General features: G+C 43.7%; 1 protein-coding gene across 1 annotated transcript in view; it reads right to left on the bottom strand.

Moving 5' to 3' along the window:
- NUDT3 (nudix hydrolase 3) overlaps positions 1 to 7,729 on the bottom strand; it is a 120,513-nt gene that overhangs the window by 87,405 nt on the left and 25,379 nt on the right. The gene's annotated exons all lie outside the window — the stretch shown is intronic.

Genomic DNA, 7,729 nt, shown 5'->3' with positions numbered 1-7,729 from the left:
CCCGCGGGCTCAGGCAATCCACTCACCTCAGCCTCCTAAAGGCACAGGATTACCGGCTGAGCCACCGAGCCCGGCCACATTTCTTTAATAAATAAAAAAAATCAGCCAGCTTGTCGATGCACACCTGTAGCTCCAGCTACTTGGAAGGTTGAGGTGGAAAGATCACCTGAGCCCAGCAGGTCAAGACTGCGGTGGCTGTGATGGTGCCACTGCACTCCAGCCTGGGCAACAGACTCCAACATAAAAAGAAAAGAAAAGAAAAGAAAAGAACCAGTTGGCCATTAGTTTTAAATATGTAATCTTACACCAAAGCTGAAAAGTACATTTTACATAACTGACGGCTGCTGTTTTTGTTAGTTATTAGCATATACAACTGTTTCAACCCTTTTGCTTTCCATTTAAAAGGTTTTTCTAACTCCTGTTTATATTATTTACAAAATAATTGTAAGTGCAATGTAGCCTTTAAAACAAGAATAATTCTAAGGTAAAATATGACCGAAAGTTACCATCTGAGCTCATATAATATTACATTTTAAACAGGCAGGGCACCAAAAATATTCCCTGATATGAAAGGTAAGGTGTGAAAAATTTAAATAAAGAAACCTAAGTATTAGGTGAAAATTTTGAACCAAATGGAAGATATGTAATAGTTAATTGTACAATTCATTTAACATAACCAGAAGTGAAACTCACAAGTAGTCTAATTTGTTGCCTGACAAAATATTCAGGGAAATCAGTTATGTCACATCACCTCAGAGTGTCCTTTTGTGGATTCTTTGCCATTTCATGTCCACACTTGATGTGCATATTACCCCGAGTTTCCCCATCCTCATCTTGCTTTTGTTCTGCTGAGAATATAGAAGCAATCTACAGAGAACATCCACAACTTTCCATCTCTACATCCCTATCTACCTGCATCCACACCCATACATCCTGCCTTTTCTAGTGTTACGAAGGCACTATCTGTGCTGAGAGAAAACTACCTCCTCTATTTGTACACAAGATCTTCTAGACGACATTCCCCCATCTCTCATCTGCATCGTAACATTTTACCCACCAGACCAGATCATTTCCATTAGCATGAAACATGCTGTACTTTTTCCCTTCTTAAAAAAAAATAGCCGGGCTCGGTGGCTCAGCCTGTAATCCCCCGCCTTGGGAGGCCGAGGTGAGTGGATTGCCTGAGCCCGCAGGTTCAAGACGCGCCTGGGCAACTTGGCAAAAACTCATCTCTACAATAAATAAAAAATCAGCCGGGCGTGGTAGCGCGTGCCTGTAGTTCCAGCTACTTGGAAGGCTGAGGCGGAAGGATCGCCGGAACCCAGCAGGTCGAGGCTGCGGTGGCCGGGAACGGCCACTTGCACTCCAGTCTGGGTGACAGAGTGAGACTTCAACTCAAAAAATAAAATAAAATACAAATACAAATAAAACCAACAAAACCCTCTCTTGACTCCACATTCTCCTCCTTCTACTGCCCCATTTCTCTGCTCCTCTTTATAGCAAAATTCTTCAATAAAATTGTCCATTATTACTGATACGTATTATTTTCCCATTCTCTCCTAAACCTACCTGAAATAGAATTTGATCCCCTTATCATCGTCATCAATACCTCCCAGCTGCTAAATCCAATGGTCAACTGTCAGTCTTCCTGTCACCTGACCCATCAGCAGCATGTGTCACAGGGACATCAGTTCTGCACTAAAACAATCTCTTCCTGTTTTCCAGAATACATGCTCTTCTGGTTTTCCTGCTCCCTTGCCTGTACTCGTTCCTTATTTCCTCAGCCTCTAAATCACAGTGATGCAGGGCTTGGTCTTCAAGTCATTTTCTCTTCTAAACCTACACTCACTCCCTTTGTAATTTTGTCCAGGCTGTGACTTAAAATATCACTGACAGGTTGACAACCTCCAGATTTATATCTCCTGTCCAGACTTCTCCCTTGAACACCAACTTCTGTTACCTAGTTGATCAAATCTGTTCCTTCCACAATCTCCTCCATCTTAGAAAATGGAAGCTCCACCCTCCCAGTTGTTATGGTCAAAAGCGAGTGTCACCCTTGACCTGACACATCTCACACCCAACCAGTCAAAACAATCCTACCTTCAAACATAACCAAATGTGACCACTTCATACCACCTCCACTGCCACCAGCCTAATCGAAGCAATTTTTAGCTTTTACTTGGATTAAAGTAACAGCTCCCCAACTGGTCTCCCTGTTCCTACCCTTGTCCTCTCCCCCACATAATTATCAGCACAGAAGCAGGAAAAATTTTTTTAAAACTTAAAATCAGCTGAGAGTGGTGGCTCATATCTGTAATCCCAGCACTTTGAGAGGCAGAGGTAAGAAATGCCTGAATCCAGGGATTTGAGATCAGCCTGACAACGTGGTGAGGCCTCGTCTCTACAATAAACCAAAAAACTAGCTAGGGCATTAGCCAAGGCATGGTGGTACCACAGCCGAGGCTGAGGCAGAAGGATCACCTGAGCCCAAGAGGTCGAGGCTGCGATGGCCGTAAACATGCCACTGCACAACCGAGTAAGACTCTGACTCTAAATAAATAAATAGGTATGATGATGTCCCTCCTCTGCTCAAAGCTCTTCAAGAATGACTCCCCAAGTCCAAGTCCTCATATTTGAAGCCAAAAATCCTTACAAAGACCTTGACTAAATGAGACCATATCTTCTAAAGCCTCTAGCATGGTGTCTCTAACAAGTACAAAGTGTGCTTGGCTAATGACAATGCCCTTCAACCAACCAGGGCTTCCCACTCAAAGATGGGGGTGGGGGTGGGGAAGGCAGCACAGGTCTCTAGAGAGCCAAACACATTTTCTCAATAATACTAAGATGTTATTTGTCTTTTCTGCTCTCATATGTGTACAGTTGAGTGTTCCAGAGGCTTCCTTACAGGCAACAATGCCACTGCTCTCACCAATGATGAAATATGTACTTGTACGTTCTTGTGTTTTCCAGAATTTTCTAGGATAATAGGTATAAGGTACAAATATGTTCATTTTCAGAGATAAACTCAGTTTAATCTCAGTTCTATGCTCTTACTGGCTACTGTCAGTTATTCCTGCTCTAATTTCTTTAACCTGAATACTGTCCAACATATCACTAATTTCAAATTCTTAACTTTGGCTTTAGTCCACATGAAAAACACAAGCAGGGGGCAGGGGGAGGTAGGGGATAGGGGCACGAAGCATCACAAAGTGAGGGGAAGTAAGGGTCAGCTGGAGGTCCAAACTTCACCTGCACAAAGCCTGCTTGTGTTACTAATCCTGACTTGTACCCCACATATCTATTGTTTAAAAAAGACAAAGAAGCCGGGCTCAGTGGCTCAGCCTGTAATCCCAGCACTTTGGGAGGCTGAGGTGAGTGGATTGCCTGTGCCTGCGGGTTCAAGACCCGCCTGGGCAACTTGGCGAGACCTCATCTCCACAATAAGTCAAAAATTAGCTGGGCGTGGTAGCGCGCGCCTATAGTTCCAGCTACTTGGAAGGCTGAAGCGGAAGGATCGCCGGAGCCCAGTAGGTCGAGGCTGCGGTGGCCAGTAGCCATTGCACTCCAGTCTGGGTGACAGAGTGAGACTCCAACTCAAAAAATAAAATAAAATAAAATAAAATAAAATAATATGTACATAACTTTTATAATTAAGACTGGATCACTGCCTTAAGAAAAGAAGATAAAAAATGCTTTCTCAACCCACAGCTACCCTATCCCTGTCTAAAGATGCTGGTAAAGGTGAAATCGACCATATCATTAAGTTATCTGATTAATGAAAGAGAAGAATCTACTTCAGGGAAAATGAATGAAACTGTATAAAGAAACAGAAAGCTGATGGAAGCTATCTTTCCCCCTTAGCCTTATAGATGTTAATAATTTACTGTACTTTGTCTTATGCAACAAAACATTTTCTAATGTTATTATGGTGCCATTTTCTAACATTGTTATTGAAACGTCATTCTGAGACTAATTAAAGTTAAAAAAAAGAAAAAAGAATTGAATATTTTAAACATAGTCATGATGAGTTATTAAAAGTTACAAATTGTGGCTGGGGATGGTGGCTCACATCTGTAATCTCAGCACTTTGGAAGCCTGAGGTGAAAGGGTTGCTTGAGCCAGGAGTTCAACATTCTAGACAACATAGTGAGACCTCATCTCTACAAATGGTGGTGGCACGCATCTGTAGTCCCAGTTACTTGGGAGGCTGAAGCAGAAGACCATCTGAGCCCAGGAGGTCAAGGATGCAGTGAGCCGTGACCATCGTGCCACTGCACTCTAGCCTGGGCAAGACAGTAAAATTCTGATTCAAAAAAACAAACAAGCTGGGCACGGTGGCTCATGCCTATAATCTCAGCACTTTGTGAGGTGAAGGTGAGAGGTTGCCTGAGCCCAAGGGCTTGAGACCATCCTGGGCAACTTGATGAGAACTGGTCTCTATAATAAATAAATAAACAAATAGCCAAATGTGGTGATGCACAACTGTGGTTCCAGCTACTTGCAAGACTGAGGCAGAAGGACCATCTGAGCCCAGCAAGTCAAGGCTGCAGTAGCCGTGAGCATTCCACTGCACTCCAGCCTGGGCAAAAGAGTGAGACTCCTCCTCAAAAAAATAAAAATGAAAATAATAAAAAATTGTTTATCACAAAGGGAAAAACAGTAACTTTACAGTGGAGAAACCAAACACCACCTCAGGCAATCAGCATTAACATCACCAGTAAAAAGACATATCAGCATCACATATTCACTGATGTCGCCAAAACTACATGACCTCAATCTGACAATGAGAAACCAAAAGACCCAATTTGAGGAACAGTCTACAAAATAACTGACAACATAGCCAGGCGGGATGGGCTCAAGCCTATAATCCCAGTACTTTGGGAAGTGAAGGTGAGGGGATTTCTTGAGCCCATGGGTTCAAGACCAGCCTGGTCAACTTGATGAGACCTTGTCTCTACAATAAATCAAGAAATTAACCAGGCATGGTGGCACGTGCCTGTGGTCTCAGTTACTTGGAAAACCGAAGCGGAAGGATAACCTGAGCCCAGCAGGTCGAGGCTGCAGTGTCCGTGAGTGTGACACTGCACTCCAGCCTGGATGACAGAGTGAGACTCCAACTCAAAACAACAACAAAAAAAACCTGACAACATATCTGTAAAAAGCTCAATATGGAGATACTTCAAAATATCATACTATGGCCAGGCTCGGTGGCTCAGCCTGTAATCCCAGCACTTTGGGAGGTCAAGGTGAGTGTATTGCCTGAGCCTGCGGGTTCGAGACCCGCCTGGGCAACTTGACGAGACCTTATCTCTACAACAAATCAAAAATTAGCCAGTCATGGTAGCGCGTGCCTGTAGTTCCAGCTACTTGGAAGGCTGAGGCAGAAGGATCACCGGAGCCCAGCAGGTCGAGGCTGCAGTGGCCAGGAGCAGCTACTGCACTCCAGTCTGGGTGACGGAGTGAGACTCCAACTCAAAAAAAAAAAAAAAAAAAAAAAAAATATATATATATATATATATATATATCACACTACAAGACACTGAGGCCGGGCTTGGTGGCTCAGCCTGTAATCCCAGCACTTTGGGAGGCCGAGGTGAGTGGATTGCCTGAGCCTGCGGGTTCGAGACCAGCTTGGGCAACTTGGCGAGACCTCATCTCTACAATAAATCAAAAATCAGCCGGGCGTGGTAGCACATGCCTGTAATTCCGGCTACTTGGAAGGCTGAGGCGGAAGGATCGCCGGAGCCCAGCAGGTCAAGGCTGCAGTGGCCGGGAGCGGCCACTGCACTCCAGTCTAGATGACAGAGTGAGACTCCAACTCAAAAAAAAAAAAAGACACCGAATGCAAAAGCAGGTATGAAAACTCAGCTATGGCCAGGCATGGTGGCTCTCGCCTATAATCCCAGAACTTTGGGAGGCCGATACAGGAGGACTGCTAGAGACCAGGAGTTTGAGACCAGCTTGGGCAACACAGTGAGACCCTGTCTCTACAAAAATTTTAAAAAGTTAGCCAGGCATGGTGGCACATACCAGTAATTCCAGGACTAGGGAGGCTGAGGCAAGAGGAAGGATTGTCTGCGCCCAGGAAGTCAAGGCTGTGGTAAGCTGTAATCATGCCACTGCACTCCAGGCTGGGCGACAGGGTAAGACCTCGCCTCAAAAAATAGAAATAAAAAAAGAAGAAAATCCAGCTACTTTCAATTAATCGACATTAAAAATATCTGCAAAAATAAAAAAATTTTAAAAAACGCAAACCACCACTCTTACTAAGTTTTTTTGGTCTGGAAAATTTAGTTATTTTTCAAAAAGGCATATTAATTATGTTAACCTGTAATGGGCTTACTGTTGCTATCTTTCTGAAGAGTTAATATTTTTGAACTTCCCTGTTTTAATTTTAATATGGTAAGCATCAATAAACATAACTCACATAAATAAAGCTCTTGAGGTTACTCACTAATCTTTAAGAGTACAAAGGGGTTCTTAGATCAAAAGGTTTGAGAATCATTAATCAGAGGAACTTTTTTTTTCTTTTCTTTTTTTTGTGAGAAAGCAGGATTCACTAAGAAGACAGAAAAGCTCCCACAGTAGGAGGGGACCCAAGGGGGTTGTCCATCAGAGGAACTCTTAAACACAGGAACAGTGAGAGAGGAAAAGGTAAAGGATCAGTGCTGAAATGGCCTCCCACATTCAGAAATACTTTCAAGGGCAGGTAGAAAACCTCCAATGCATTGGCTAAAATGAGCAGGAACTTACTTTTATCCCTAGCAGAAATCTGAGAAAGACACTGGTGTAACCACTTGATGCCACCAAGGCCCAGGCTCTCCATCCTTACACTCCCACATCCCTCTCCTCAAGCTTGTCACCATATGGCCTCAAAGTGACTACTACACTCCAGATATCACTTCAACATTCAAAGCAGAAGAGGTAACTAATGGTGCCAGCCACATTTGTTCTTCACCAAACTTCTGCTTCTGGGTCACACAACCACCTTTAAATGCAAAGAAAACTGGGAAGTGAGTATTTAGCAAAAAAAAGCTCAGGATGTGGGGTGAGCCAAACAAATGTCTGTTAACACACTAGACAAGTCAGAAAATGGGATCAACATCCAACTTCCTTCCCTGGGCAGAACTTAACAAGCTGAACAATGGGGCTAATTTTACACTAAGTTGACCATAAAGTCAGTGAAGTCCAGCACTACTGGATAAATTCTTACATACTTTTCTTTGGCAAAAACATAAGCACAAGTTTTGTTATAGATGTTCTTGTGCTGTCGATGACAACTGCCAACAAAGAAAAGATGTACTAAAAATGTCAAATACCAACCGAGCTCGGTGGCTCAGCCTGTAATCCCCCGCCTTTGGGAGGCTGAGGTGAGTGGATTGCCTGAGTCCGCGAGTTCGAGACCCGCCTGGGCAGGTGAGATCTCATCTCTACAATAAATCAAAAAATCAGCCGGGTGTGGTAGCACGCACCTGTAATTCCGGCTACTCGGAAGGCTGAGGCGGAGGGATCGCCGGAGTCCAGCAGGCGAGGCTGCGGTAGCCAGGAGTGGCCACTGCACTACAGAATGGGCAACAGAGTGAGATACCAACTCAAAAAAAAAAAGTCAAATACCACTTTGCTGTGCCTTTAAAGAACAATTTTTATGGCTACTGCAAGATGCTTTGAAGACAGCAAGTCTCATACCCAGCAGATACAAATGCAACATGGGAAACAGAAAATAATAACC

This window comes from Carlito syrichta, unplaced genomic scaffold (genome assembly GCF_000164805.1).
Source record: "Carlito syrichta isolate Samal-C Ts95f unplaced genomic scaffold, Tarsius_syrichta-2.0.1 Scaffold309115, whole genome shotgun sequence".
Taxonomy (NCBI): Eukaryota; Metazoa; Chordata; class Mammalia; order Primates; family Tarsiidae; genus Carlito; species Carlito syrichta.
Note: the sequence above shows the minus strand (reverse complement) of the source record. Positions and strands in the feature narration are given on the sequence as shown.